Below are 14720 nucleotides of genomic sequence, written 5' to 3' on the forward strand. Positions count from 1 at the left end.
TGGTGGTGCACCCCACCTCCCAGGCCCTCCTTGTCCCCCATTTCAGATGCACCATCGCCACGGGCACCTTGAATGGGGTCCCGCCCACCCCCATCAGGGTCAGGAAGGTGTTGGGCATCACCTGATCTGGGGCCACCACTCGGGCCGGGCCAGCGCCACCTCAGCGCCCGTGTCCCAAGTATCCATAGACTTTCCTCCCATCCACCTCCAGGGAACAAGACACTCGCTCCACAGGACAGCCCACCCTGTAAACCGAGAACCTTGAGTCCGGGCATCCAACGCCCCAGAGGAGCCGACCTGGGACCGCCTCTCTCCTGAGCAGTTGATAAGCTGCCAGCCCCTGGGAAGCCTGCCTCTGTCCGTCTGGGCCTCTACCAAGTTAACCCGGTGTGGGGGTCAGTCGGCTCTGTCTGTCCTTGAGCCTGGGGCACTGGGACCAGATGCCTCTCTGGCCACAGTGATAGCAGCTCATGTCCCTTTGTCAACTTACCCATTTCATGTTTCATATTCAGAGTCACTCTGAACTGAACTAGGTGGGATTGTCTGTGGTGGAGGGAAATATGTCTCGTGTGCCTCCAATTTGCTTTTTCCTTTGATAGGGATTTTAAGGGGTCCTGCTTGCCCCAAGCTGAGTTAGCTGCCAGACCTCCACCCATAGGGTCAGAAGCAAACTGCATCCTAACCCCTGCCTTTCAGGCCCAGGCCTGTCAGCAAAACCCAATTGCTATATAGGACAAAGGTTAACTTCTGCAATTCTTGTTTGTCTATATAACAGGCACCAGAAAGTAAAGCAAAAAGAGAAACCAAGCGGCCCTAAGGTGCCCAGCTGTAATACGCAGAGTCTAGCTAGAGCTTTTGCAGAAGTAACCGCAAGCAGGGGTCTTACAGGCAGGCAGACTACCAACGAAACCACATTTGGGACAATAGCAGGAAAAGCCCTAGATGGTGACAGGCTCGCTAAAAGTAAGAAAGTATGCCAATAAGGAGTTGGTAACGTGTAATGTGTGATGTGTAATTATGCTTGTGGTTTTGGCCTTTATAAGCTTGGTGAAAGTCTGTTAAAGGCAAGGCAGCTACCCCCTTCTTTGCGTGGGGCCATGTTGACCTTCCTTTATGCATAATTGTACCTCAACAAAGGTGCCTCAGGCTGTGTCTGACCCAAAATCAAAGGTGTGGTCAATTTTTCCACGACACCTTTATTCCAGGAATTTCTCTAACCACACAAGAGCTGGTTATTATTTCCTTGACTGACATACTCAAAGCCTGAGGGCAGATGAAGTGGATCAGCAATGAAGAACTGAACAGTGATGTGGAGCTTCATTGTTTTCTAACTCTGTAAATATTTCTGTTGGACATCTGGGACTGACTAGCCCCAAGGCCAGTAATAGGAACAGAAAGTTGTCAGGGATTTATCTGAATGGGTAACAGTATTCACTAGTGAATCAGTGCTGGTGTCATATGAGGGACTAGGACTCTACCAAGAGGAAAGGAACTTGGGAGGGAAATGAGAAGAGGGTAATTTGTATTCATACAGATGTGGGAAGAAAGGTGTTTGTGTGAAGGGGATATTAGTGGGGATATAACTAACTTGATGTGTTGGCTGGAACAGCCCAGAGGAGGTGCCAGGAGAATATAGCCAACAGAAGTGGAAGGAAGAAGACTATTTGACCCTAATAACTTTCAGATGTGTGGGAAGGGAGGTTGAGGAGTGTGGGTTGGGAGAGTCTCACTGGGAAGCAGCCTCTAGTTTCACTCCACAGAAAAGTGATCAGTAGCAGAGTCACTGTCCTCTGAGCATCTGTCCCTTTTCTAGGCTCACGGGTATATAGTTGGGACATAGCTGAGCAAAGCCATATTTTCAATTCGCTTTCACTGCACAGATTTGATATACAAAAGAATCTCCATGACTATGCTCTGCGCTGTTATTGGCTTTAATAAGGTGGTGACTGCAGTTTGTTCTGAATCTCACACATCCACTATATCTGTAAGAAGACAATGGGATAACTATAGATCCTCAAGATGAGAAAATTGCAGGCACAAGAACATGCCTGGGTTATCCAGATGCCAACAAGGATATTTCTCTATAAACATCCTCAGCACATGTACCCTGATATGCATACAAACACATACTTTACGCAGGCACTCACAAACCTGTTTTCATCTGATCATAAACAGCAATGGCATGATCATCATGTCTGGTTGGACTGCACACAGGACAAATTCCAGACCTCTTTTCATGTCACCACAGAGACCAACAGACAAACTTTCAGTGGGCAAGTGGTCTCTGAACAGATGTTGAAAAATGCAAAAATTAGTAAAACTAAAATCTTCTTGTTAAAAATATAATAAACAATAACAGTGATTAACCTTCAGCTGTCCCTGCCGATCAGATAAGGGTAAGGAATGGTGTGCCTAGCCTCTGTTTGTCAGAGGGTGGAGCTGGATGGCAGGAGAGAGATCACTTGATCATTTCCTGTTAGGTTCACTCCTCTGGGGCACCTGGCATTGGCCACTGTCGGTAGACAGGATACTGGGCCAGACGGGCCGTTCTTATGTTCTTAGATATGGGCAGTCGGATATGGATATTCACTAACACTGGCAGTCATCACTGGCATGGACATTGAAGGCAAGTGCTGTAGGAGTCCCAGTTCATGGAAGACAATGGAAGTACCATGATTTACACCAGTTGATCACCTGATACAGAGTTTGAGCAGATGTTCTGAGCGCCATACTTCACTGCTTCTCAGATGTCTGGGACTTGCTTGGTCTATGGACCCCAGATTAAATAGTCTCTTACTGAAAGTTTTCAAATAGAGTCATCCTGCATCTAATGTGTTATGGGGCAATCCTGATTTACTCATAAGTTTGTCCTTCATCTGCAGGATGACAAAAGAGTCCTACATTAATTTAGAATTCACAACAATGTTGCATCTTTGTGCTTTGATAGTGTATCACTACATGATGTTATTTCAGTCAGTAAGATGGGATGCTACTCATCACTCAGTATCATAACAACTAATTGTGATATAGCCTCTGGAAGCCAGCATTTGCTTTTCTGTGCCTTCTCCTTTTCCTGCCAGCAATCTGTATGCTGCAGGGACATGGCTCTTTGGTGGCAGACAAGTCTATTGCAGCCTCCAAAAGTGTTTCAGCGCCAGCCCTCTCCACGGTAGCTTAACAGCATTTGACAATGAGCTAACGGTTACCACCACCAGTTCAGGGTCTCTTTAGGTGATGAAGAGGATGAGAAAGAAATCAGATTAAAAATAAATGGTAAACAGAATATTTACACAGCTAGAATGAAACATTGCAAAAATAACTGCTAGCTAGATTAAAATCAGTTATTAATATTTGTAATTTACCACTTTGCAGCCATATCAAAAGTCTGAGTCCTACTCACCAATGTTTACAATCTAAAAGGCAACACACAATCCGAGGAAGGAGACAGGGATGGACAAGAGAAAATGTTTTAACATCTATTGGTATTTGCCTTTGTTTTATATTTTAACTTCTTCTTGTTAGCCCTTTTCATAGCTTTTATCCTTTCCTGTTTGCTTTTTCTTCTTTAACCTTTACATATATATTTTTATCATTATAATTTGGCATTATTTTTTTCAAATACAAATATACCATATGCCAGATTCGTCATAATACACGAAATCAGTAAAGAGGGTTACTATAAAGGAAGGCGAGGAGAAGTGATGTATCTCTCTTCAGGGTCTGCATTAATCAGTGTCTCAAACATGGGCCTATACTTGCAGCCATTGTCCACTTCAATCTGAGGTTAGTCAGATCAAGAGGGTGCTCTGCACAATTGGTTTGCAAGCTGAACTGCCAGACAGACAAATACTCAGGAGACCACATGGAGATACTGTCAGCCCTGATGAATATCTCTCAGGGACAAGAAAATGTAGATGAAGCACCTATGTGAGCCTTCATGTGGGGCTCACTGAAAATGAATGCATTTCATTACATTTGCTGGATGTTGTTGTAGGGGAGGTGAGGATCAGGATGGAGGAAATTACTACAAGCACTAGAGAACCTAAGGACAGGATAATTAAGAGGAATATGTAAGACAAGCTCATAATTAGGCTGTCAATTAATCACAGTTTAACCTATGCGATTAACTCAAAAAATTAATCATGATTTAAAAATTAATCATAGTTTTAATTGCACTGTTAAACAGAATACCAAGTACCATAGTGCAATCTCTTTATCTTGAAAGTGCAATTTACAAATGTAGATTTTTTGTTACATAACTGCACTAAAAAAACAAAACAATGTAAAATTTCAGAGCCCACAAGTCCACTCACTCCTACTTCTTCTTCAGTCAATCACTAAGAAAATAAATTCAGTTACATTTATGGGAGATAGTGCTGCCCACTCTTATTTACAATGTTACCCTGAAAGTGAGAAGAGGCCCTCTCATGACACTTTTGTACCTGGTGTTGCAAGGTATTTACATGCCAGATATGCTAAACATCTGTATGCCCTTCATACTTGGGCCACCATTCCGGAGGACATGCTTGCATGGTGATGACACTCATTAAAAATAATTTATTAATTAAATTTGTGACTGAATTCCTTGGGGGTGAATTGTGTGCCTCCTGCTCTGTGTTTTACCTGCATTCTGCCATATATTTCAGGTTATAGCAGTCTTGGATGATGACTCAGCACAGTGTTCATTTTAAGAACATTTTCACTGCAGAGCTGACAAAATGTAAAGAAGCTACCAATGTGAGATTTCTAAAGCTAGCTACAGCACTTGACCCAAGGTTTAAGAATCTGAAGTGCTTTCCAAAAATCTGAGAGGGACAAGGTGTGGAGCATGCTTTCAGAAGTCTTGAAAGAACAACAGAACTTGAACCACCAAAAAAGATTGTTATCAAGCAGAACCCATCATAGCATGGACATCTGTCCTCTGGAATGGTGGTTGAAGCATAGAATCATAGAACTGGAAGAGCTGTAGAGAGAAATAATTGGAGACATACCAATCTCCTGGGACTGGAAGGACCTGAAAGGTCATTGAGTCCAGCCCCTGCTTTCACTAGCAGGACCAGTTCCTGATTTATGCTCTAGAGCCCTAAGGGGCCCCTGTCAAGGATTAAACACACAGCCCTGGGTTGAGTAGGCCAATGCTCAAACCACTGAGCTATCCCTCCCCCAGCTTCAGCTAGTCCAATCCCCTGCACTCATGGCAGGACTAAGTATTATCTCAACCATTCCCTTACAGGTGTTTGTCTAATCTGCTCTTAAAAATCTCCAATGATGGAGATTCCACAACCTCCTTAGGCAATTTATTCCAGTGCTTAACCACCCTGACAGGAAGTTTTTCCTAACGTCCAACCTAAACTTCCCTTACTGCAATTTAAGCCAATTGCTTCTTGCCCTGGCCTCAAAGGTTAAGAAAAACAGTTTTTTTCTCCATCCTCCTTGAACAACCTTTTACATACTTGAAAACTGTTATTATGTCCCCTTTCAGTCTTCTCTTTCCAGACTAAACAAACCCAATTTTTTAACCTTCCCTTTCTAGACCTTTTAATCATTTTGTCACTTTCTAGATGTCTTCTAGACATTTGTCATTTTCTAGACCTTCTAGACCAGATGTGGGCAAACTATGCCCCGTGGCCCACATCTGGCCAAGTGGGACCATCATGCCTTGGCCCCTGAGCTCCCGGATGGAGACCTAGTTCCTGGCCCTCCCTGATATCCCCTACAGCCACGCCGCCGCATGGACAGCGCCTGGCCTGCTGCTCCCACTGGGCAGCATGGAGAGTGCAGCTGACTCTGGCCAGGTGTTGCAGCTGCAAGTTCCTGCTGCTGGTAAGGGGGTGGGAGTGGAGGAGTTGGGTAAGGGAATGGAGGGTCCTGGGGCAGCCAGGAGGATGGGGTGGTTGGATGGGTCAGAGGTTCTGGGGGTGGTCAGGATGGGGAACAGGGAGGGTTTGGAAGTGGAAGTCCCAGGCCAGTCACGGGGTGGGGATGGATAGGGGTCAAGAGAACAGTCAGGGGACAGAGATCAGTTAGGGGTGGGGCTCCTGGAGGGGGTGGCCAGGAACAAGAAGTTGAGGGCGGCTGATGGGGGTGGAGTCCTGGGGCTGTCAGGGTACAGGGAGCAGGGGGTTGGATAGGAGGCGGGGTCCCAGGAGGGGCGGTCGGGGGACAAGGAGCAGCGGGGTTGGATGAGTTGGTTCTGAGGAGAGCAGTCAGGGGCGGGAAGTGGAGGGGCAGATAGGGTCAGGCGCCAACTTGTTTGGAGAGGCACAGCCTTCCCTACCCGCCTTCCATATAGATGCGCAACCCCGATGTGGCCCTCGTGCCAAAAAGTTTGCCCACCCCTGTTCTAGATGTTTGTCATTTTCTAGATCTTTAATCATTTTTATAGCTTCTTCTCTGGACTCTCTTCAATTTGTTCACATCCTTCCTGAAGTGTATGCCCAGAACTGGACATTACACTACTCCAGTTGAGAACTAATCAATGTGGAGTAGTGCAGAAGAATTGCTTTTCCCAGAATAATGTTAGCTTCTTTTACAACAGTGTTACATTGTTGACCCATATTTAGCTTGTTGTCCACTATGACCCCCAGATCCCTTTCTGCAGTACTGCTTCCTAGGCCGTCATTTCCCATTTTGTATGTGTGCAGCTGATTGGTCCTTCCTAAGTGCAGTACTTTTAATTTGTCCTTATTGAATTTCATCCTATTTACTTAAGACCATTTCTCCAGTTTGTCCAGAATATTTTGAATTTTAATCCCATCCTCCAAAGCACTTGCAACTCCTTTTCAGCTTGATATCGCCCACAAATTTTATAAGCGCTACTGGCTGTGCCTTTATCTAAACTCATTGATGAAGATGTTGACCAGAATCAGACTCGGAACTGATCCCTGCAGGACCTCATTTGTTATGCCCTACCAGCATGACTGTGAACCACAAAGTGAAAAATGCTGAGTAATGTGAAAGGTGTAGATTCTCACATAAACCCACTGAGTCATAAGAGTTTGGTTATATCAATCATTGTTTTGATTGAATGAAATCTGATGTGAACAGTGTGTTACCTTGAAAGAAGATGAAGAATGTCTGCTTGTGCTAATCAAGCTTGTACAATGGATATGCTCACAACTAAAATGTGTACATTTTTTTTATTTTTGTTTTGTGGCTTGCTATAACTTAATCAGTTGTACCATCAAATAAATAGAGCTTATGTCAGAGCTAGGATTTTGGCAGAACTATGTTCCTTTCTACTTTAATGGACATTAATCTTCATGCTGACTGTTTTTCTTGTAGTACATCTTGCTCCTTAGCCATGATTTGATTCATTTGAATCATTCCAAACAAATAGACATAAGAACGATGATAGAAGAATGTATTATGACAATAGAAAAGATGTATGTGCTTAGTAGGGTGACCAGACAGCAAATGTGAAAAACTGGGATGGGATGAATTGGACTGTCCCTATAAAATCCTGAACATCTGGTCACCCTAATGTTTAGGAGTGTTGTGCACTGCATTCACCCCAAAATATGTCTAAGCCTGACCACAAACAATACTGAAAATCTGCAGGGCAACTTTGGGATTGCTCTAGTCACACAAATTCTCCTTGGCCTGCTACAGTGAGGTTCTGGGGGATTAGAAAAAATTAGACAGGAGCACACACACGGAATGAATACTGAATGGCTTCCCTCTGGACCTGCAGAAGAGGCTCTGTTGACTCCATCAGGAGTCTGCCACAGCTCAGATTTCCTTAGCAGTTTTGTTGCATCAGCTACTCAAGTTGGCACAATCCTGCTTACCCTTGATCATCACAAACTTCCAGACAGGGCTTTTTACATATGGAGTCCAATAAAATTACCATATGCTCCAGTGGTGAACATGACCTTCCTCAGGCCATTTCCTCCAGCAAATCCTAGCATGATTCCTGTCAGCCACGGAAGCACTCCTTCAGCAAACAAAATGAGGCAATGATAGCATGTCCCCACTTCTTTCCTTTCCTAGTCCACTGTACACATAGAAAGAATGTTCCTCCTCCTCCACCAGCAGCTTTAATATAAAAATCATTTTATTACACTTCACTTTGAATTGCTTTAGGTTTATTTTTATTTCCTTAGCAAAAGTAAAAAATTAACCAGAATTAACCTCTCACATAAACCTAGGGCAGTCATCCCAAGCCTATTCCCATACTTATTGCTGGTTCAGCCTAGCAGGCCTACTAGTGAAATAGAACTCCTCACTGTCTCCAACTTAGTCTCTTGGGAAACTTATGTAGTCTCCAGATCTTGTGGATCTGGGCCTGAGAAAGTGCTCTGTGGCTCATGAGGCTACAGAATGGTTGATGCCAAGATCAGATGAATGGTTCGCTGGAAGGAGCTGGTTGTCAATGTCTAGACGCCTCTCAGGCACAGATGGCTCATTGAATGATGATTTACAATTTTACCTTGAGCTTATCACAGAGATTCTGAATGTAACATGGCTCATCTGTGTGTTTCCCAACTCTGAGACTTCCAGGAAAACTGCAGTGCAGCACAGGCCCTGTTGGGAGAGAAAGGCCTGTCCTTTCATCTCTTCTCTTGCCTGCTCTGCTCATCTTCTTCAGAATGCATTGTGGCCTGATTCCTAATCTCCTCTCCCAGGAGGGATTCCAGTCTTCAATCAAACTCTGCAGCAAGTCACTGGGAGCAGAATGCTAACCATTCTCTTTGTCAGCTGATTAACGTCTGACAAATTTCCAAAAGCTGTGAAGCACCCAATAGAGGTAGCTTCCTTGCAGCATCACAGTATGGTCTCAGAGTTTGGGTGGCACAGACACATACTGTCAAGGCAGTGGATGGGCTAGGAGTGGGAAACAGGGAGGACAAGAGCAGGACATTCATTTAAAGCTAACAATCCATCCAGGCCAGATGAAGAAAATTTCCCATATCGCCTAAGCAGCAAGGAGGTTTTATGGAAAGCTCCCACTGATTCACTCTTCAAACCTTAATAGTCTCTGCACTTAAAATTCACTTAAAAATCCCTGGCCACCATCCCAGGGCACCCATTCACTACAATGAACATTAAGAGCTTGTAAGGTAACTCCTCCTCTTCATGTGCCAGTATATTTATGCCTGTATCTGTAATTTTCACCCATGCATATGAAGAAGTGGGCTTTAATCCACAAAGTTTATGCCTAAATTAATCGTTAGTCTTTAAGGTGCCACCAGACTCCTTGTTGTTTCTGATAACTGAGAGCTAAAGAATATGTTCAGCACAGTTACTACTGGAAGTTGCTCAACGTTACTGTTCCTGAACCATTGTTGGCTGCAGAGCAGGGCCGCCCAGAGGATTCCGGGGCCTGGGGTCTCGGCGGCGGGGGCCCCACTGGTGGTAATTTGGCGGCGGGGCTCTTCCGCCTGGACCCACTGTGCCCCGAAGACCCGCGGCGGGGGCCCCTGCCACCGGCTGGACCCGCTGAAGTGCAGCAGGTGTACCGACACATTGCGAAACCCGCGCTTTGCTACTAGTTGCAGTTTCTGCCACACAACGAAACTGCCTGGGCTCCCTGCTCAGGACTTGCTGAGGGGTGGGAGGGGTGTGTCAGTGCCATCACAAAGGCCTTTTGCAGGACCTCCGATTATTGGTCAAAGGTTGTGGGGAGGTGGTGACCTCACAGAGAGATGCTGACATCAGCCAGGCAGGACAGGGGCGAGGGGCCAGGGAAACCCAGAGACCCTGTGGCTTTGCTTCAGCAAGTCTCCTTCTTGAGGTCTCTCTTGAGGACAGTGAGAGAGTATTCGGGTTCACGACGTGGAGCGCCAGGAGGAACCTCTTTGAGTTTTCTCCTTCCCTTAGTGATTTTACTAGAAAACAGCCATCCCTGTTTAGAAGGTAAGAGCCTCCTCGAGGTATGGTACATGGGGGCCACAGTTTGACCCATGGCCCCCAATGTAAGGAGTTCCTGCCACCCCGCTCTGTGTTCGCAGTGGAGGGAGCAGCATCTCCACGGCACTGATTTGCTCCTGGCTGCCGGAGCAGAGCAGCAGGCTCAGCTGTCAGAACTTCCCTGAGTTCTTGAGTAATCTCCATTGAGCTGTATGCTCATTGCTCATAATCACTTGAAGCCTATCTTGTGTAGTTAATAAAGGTGTGTTATATTTCCCTAAAACCTTGTGTTTTGCTAGATGTGCTTGGGGAACCTGCTCAGGACCAGAGACTGGTGCATGGTCCCTTCCACTCTGGAGAAAGGGGCAGACTGGGGGTATAAACTGATACCGTCAGGCTTTTCGCCAGGCAAGACACTGCAGCGCCAGGGACCTAGGCTGGGATCTGGGGAGAAGCTTCATAGTACCTGCAGCTGGGTGTGTCCCTGCCTGTGTAAAGGTTTGTGTGAGTGCAGGGCCGAGCGATCTGCATCTTCTCCCAGCAGCAGTGTGAGAGGCAGCCCAGGCTGGGGAGACAGAGGGCTCAGCGGTATCCCAGCTCCAGGTTGCACCCTGGGGCCCCTCATTATAACAAATAAATTAGTGCATCTCTCCCCAAACTAGTTCTACAAGCACGAAGAACACCATGGAGTATTCGAGGCCTTTAAACGTTAGGAACCATCAGAGTTAAGGTGGTATATACAAACTTTGTGCAGTGCTGCTGTGCGTGTATGTTATGATATAGACTCACAAGCATGGCCCTGGGGTCAATTCCCTGCCCCGCACAGCATCAATTCCCTCCAGACTACCAAGGGAAGTGGTGCTTCTCCATCCCTTCATGAGGTGCCTTTCTGGAGTCTGCTTTGTCCAAAACTTGCTACTGCGCCATACAGGAGGCCTGTGGATGTGCAAAGGTCAGATGAGATGATCTGACGTCCTGTCTTGTCCTGGCCTTAGCTGCCCCAAATCTCTGCAAACTGAGTGTGGCAAGTACTTTGAGAGTCTCTCTGAGGTTGCCAGTGTACGTTGCCTGCTTGATCCTTCCAGCACTGACCCTGGAGTGTGGGGTGACACAGGGGAGCAGCTCAAACATGCAAGGCTGGCCAGGGACTGGACATTATCTTGCAGGGCAGGGGTGAGTGTGGCAGTGACATCACAAGGGCCTTTTGCAGCACCTCAGCTGATTGGTCAAAGGAGGTTGGGAGGCGGTGATCTCACAGAGAGTCCATGACAACGGCCAGGCAGGACAGGCTTGCAGGGCTGACGATGTCAGAGACCCCCGTGGCTTTGCTGCAGAGAGTCTCTTCTTTAGGTCTCTCCTGAGGACTGAGAGAGAATTCTAACAAGGGTCATGCATGTGAGCACGAGGAGGAGACTCTGGGAGTTTTCCCTGCTCCCACTGCTAATTTAGTGAGAAGACAGACATCCCTGTGGAGAAGGTAAGAGCCCCAGAGAGGTTTGGTACCTAGCCAGCCTGACCCACATGGTGCTGGCCAAATTCAAGGCATGGAAAAACATTAGGTTAAGGTGGGAGAATTGTTTTACCACCCAGGCCTTTGTTCATTAGGAGTCAGGGACATTGGGGTTCATCATTTTGGTTTCTCTTTTCCTACTTCCTCCCCTCCACTGGCAAGGAGGGGCTGCTCTTAGCCTCGTGGAGGGAGGCCCTCCCAAAGAGATGGGACAGGAAGACTGCTCTGAGAGCGATCCTCACTGGTGACTTGAGCCATCCCTGGGCCATCTGGGGAACCTCAGCCTCTGTCAGAGTCTCAACGTTGATTGACGGAGCGGGATCTAGTGAAGGGAGGAGACTCCAGACTTGTTATTCTCTTTAAGGCCCAGCAATAAGCCAGAACCAATCATCCGCTTGGTGAATTGTTCTCCTGCCTTCTCGACATTGATTGTCTCTGAGCCGGTCCTGGTTCTGGTGCTTCTCCAACACTTGCTGAATAATCACTCTGAATGGCGGTTGGTCTGTAGCTCATTCGAGGTCACTTTGTTCTGATCATCCAGTGTGTGAAACTCCAGACTGATGGTTAATTTGAAAGTCAGGACACCTGAGATGTAAGACAAGGCCCTTTGCCTTTCTCAACCTTCGTTTCTCCTCTGTCGGGTTGGGGACAACAAGCCTCTCACACCTGCCTCCTGGTGGGGAGGCTGCGGAGCTGTGGGGACCCATATGAGAAGTTGAAGTCACTAGTAGCAATGCAGCATAGGAGGTGTCCTATCGGGTTGAGTCATTGCAGATTATGATGTAGTTCAGCATCCCCTGTTTTCCCACATTGCATTATGCAGCTTTCCATGTTAACTAAACTACCAGTGCACGAGGTGCAGGAGCTGAAGTAGTTCTGTGGGGATTAGAAAATTAGACAGGAGCACACAATACGGAATGAATACTGAATGGTTTCCTCTGACCCTGCAGAAGAGGCTCTGCTGACTCCATCAGGAGTCTGCCACAGCTCAGATTTCCTTAGCAGTTTTGTTGCATCATTACTGCTGGCACAATCCTGCTTACCCTTGATCATCACAAACTTCCAGACAGGGCTTCTTTACATATGGAGTCCAATAAATTACCATATGCTCCAGTGGTGAACATGATCTTCTCAGGCTATTTCCTCCAGCAAACTCCTAGCATGATTCCTGGGTCAGCCACGGAAGCAATTCCTTCAGCAAACAAAAATGAGTGCAATGATAGCATGTCCCCTAATTTCTTTTCTTCTTCCTTCCTTTCCTAGTCCACTGTACACATAGAAAGAATGTCTCCCTCCTCCTCCACCAGCAGCTTTAATATAAAATCATTTTATTACACTTCACTTTGAATTGCTTTAGGTTTATTTTTATTTAAAAGTAAAAATTAACTAGAATGAACTCTCTGCATAAACTCAGGGCAGTCATCCAGCCTATTCCTCATACTTATTGCTGGGTTCAGCCTAGCAGGCTCACTAGTGAACAGAACTCCCTACCTGTCTCCAACTTAGTCCCGGGGAAACTTATGGAGTTCCAGATCTTGTGGATCGGGGCCTGAGAAAGTGCCTGAAATATAAGTGAGGCTACAGAATGGTTGGATATGTTACATTTCAGAATCCTGTGATAAGCTCAAGGTAAATTAAATCATCATCCAATAGAGCCATCTGTGCCTGAGAATGGTCTCTAGACATTATGACAACCAGCTCCTTCCAGCTGAACCATTCATCTGATCTTTTGGCATCAACCATTCTTGTAGCCTCATGAGCCACAGAGCACTCTCTTCTCCAGGCCCCAGATCCAGACAAGATCTGGAACTCCATAAGTTTCCCTGAAGAGACTAAGTTGAGACAGTGAGGGAGTTCTATTTCATCAGTGAGCCTGCTAGGCTGAACTCCAGCAAATAAGTATGGGGAATAGGCTTTGGGATGACTGCCCTAGGTTTATGTGAGAGAGGTTCATTCTGGTTAATTTTTTACTTTGAAGCTAAGGAAATAAAAAATAAACCTAAAAGCAATTCAAAGTGAAGTGTAATAAATGATTTTATATTAAAGCTGCAGGAGGAGGAGGAGGAACATTCTTTCTCATGTGTACAGTGGATCTAGGAAAAGGAAAAGAAGTGGGGACATGCTATCATTGCCTCTATTTTGTTTGCTGAAGCGGTGCTTCTGTGGCTGACAGGAATCATGCTTAGATTTCAGCTGGAGAAGATCATAGTTCACCCACTGGAGCATATGGTAATTTTATTGGACTCCATATGTAAGAAAGCCCTGTCTGGAAGTTTGTGGATGACTCAAGGGTAAGCAGGATTGTGCCAAACGAGTAGCTGATGCAACAAAACTTGCTAAGGAAATCTGAGCTGTGGCAGACCTTCTGATGGAGTCAACAGAGCCTCTTCTGCAGGGTCCAGGAGGGGAAGCTTTCATTCAGCATTCATTCAGACAGTGCTCCTGTCTAATTTTTCTAACTCCCAGAGAACTGGGCTGCAACTCCTGCACCTGCGTGCACTGGTGGTTTGCTAATATGGAAAGCCACATAATGCAATATTGGGAAAACAGGGGTCTGGGGCTGAACTACATCATAATCTGCAATGACTCCAAACTCAATAGGAAACCTCCTATGCTGCATTGCTACTAGTGACCTTCTCATATGGGTCCCTATTAGCCTGTGAGTCTCCCCACCAGGAGGCAGGTGTGAGAGGCTTGCTTATCCCTGCAACCGACTAGAGGGGAGAAACGAAGGCTGAGAAAGGTGCAAAGGGCCTTGTCTTACATCTCAGGTGTCCTGACTTTCAAATTAACTCATCAGTCTGGGAGTTTGCACACTGAATGATCAGAAACAAAGTGTGACCTCGGAATAGAGCTACAAGCAGCACCAACCGCCATTCAGAGTGATTATTCAGCAAGTGTTGTGGTGAAGCACCCAGAATCCAGGACCGGGCCTCAGAGACAATCAATGTCGAAGGCAGGAGAACAATTCACTAAGCGGATGATTGGTTCTGGCTTATTTTGCTGGGCCTTAAAAGAGGAATAAACAAAGTCCTGAGTCTCCTCCCTTCACTAGATCTCCCGGGCTCCGCTAATCAGCATTGAGACTCTGACAGAGGCTGAGGGTTCCCTCAGATGGCCCAGGGATGGCTCAAGTCACCAGTGAGGATCGCTCTCAGAGCAGTCTTCCTGAACCCATCTCTTTGGGATGGCCTCCCTCCACGAGGGCTAAGAGCAGCCCCTCCTTGCCAGTGGAGTGGAGGGGAAGTAGGAAAAAGAGAAAACCAAAAATGATGAACCCCAATGTCCCCTTGACTCTAAATGAACAAAGGCCTAGGGTGGTAAAACAATTCTCCCACCTTAACTCTAAGTGCGTTTT

This window comes from Mauremys reevesii, linkage group 18 (assembly GCF_016161935.1).
Source record: "Mauremys reevesii isolate NIE-2019 linkage group 18, ASM1616193v1, whole genome shotgun sequence".
In the NCBI taxonomy this organism is placed as follows: domain Eukaryota; kingdom Metazoa; phylum Chordata; order Testudines; family Geoemydidae; genus Mauremys; species Mauremys reevesii.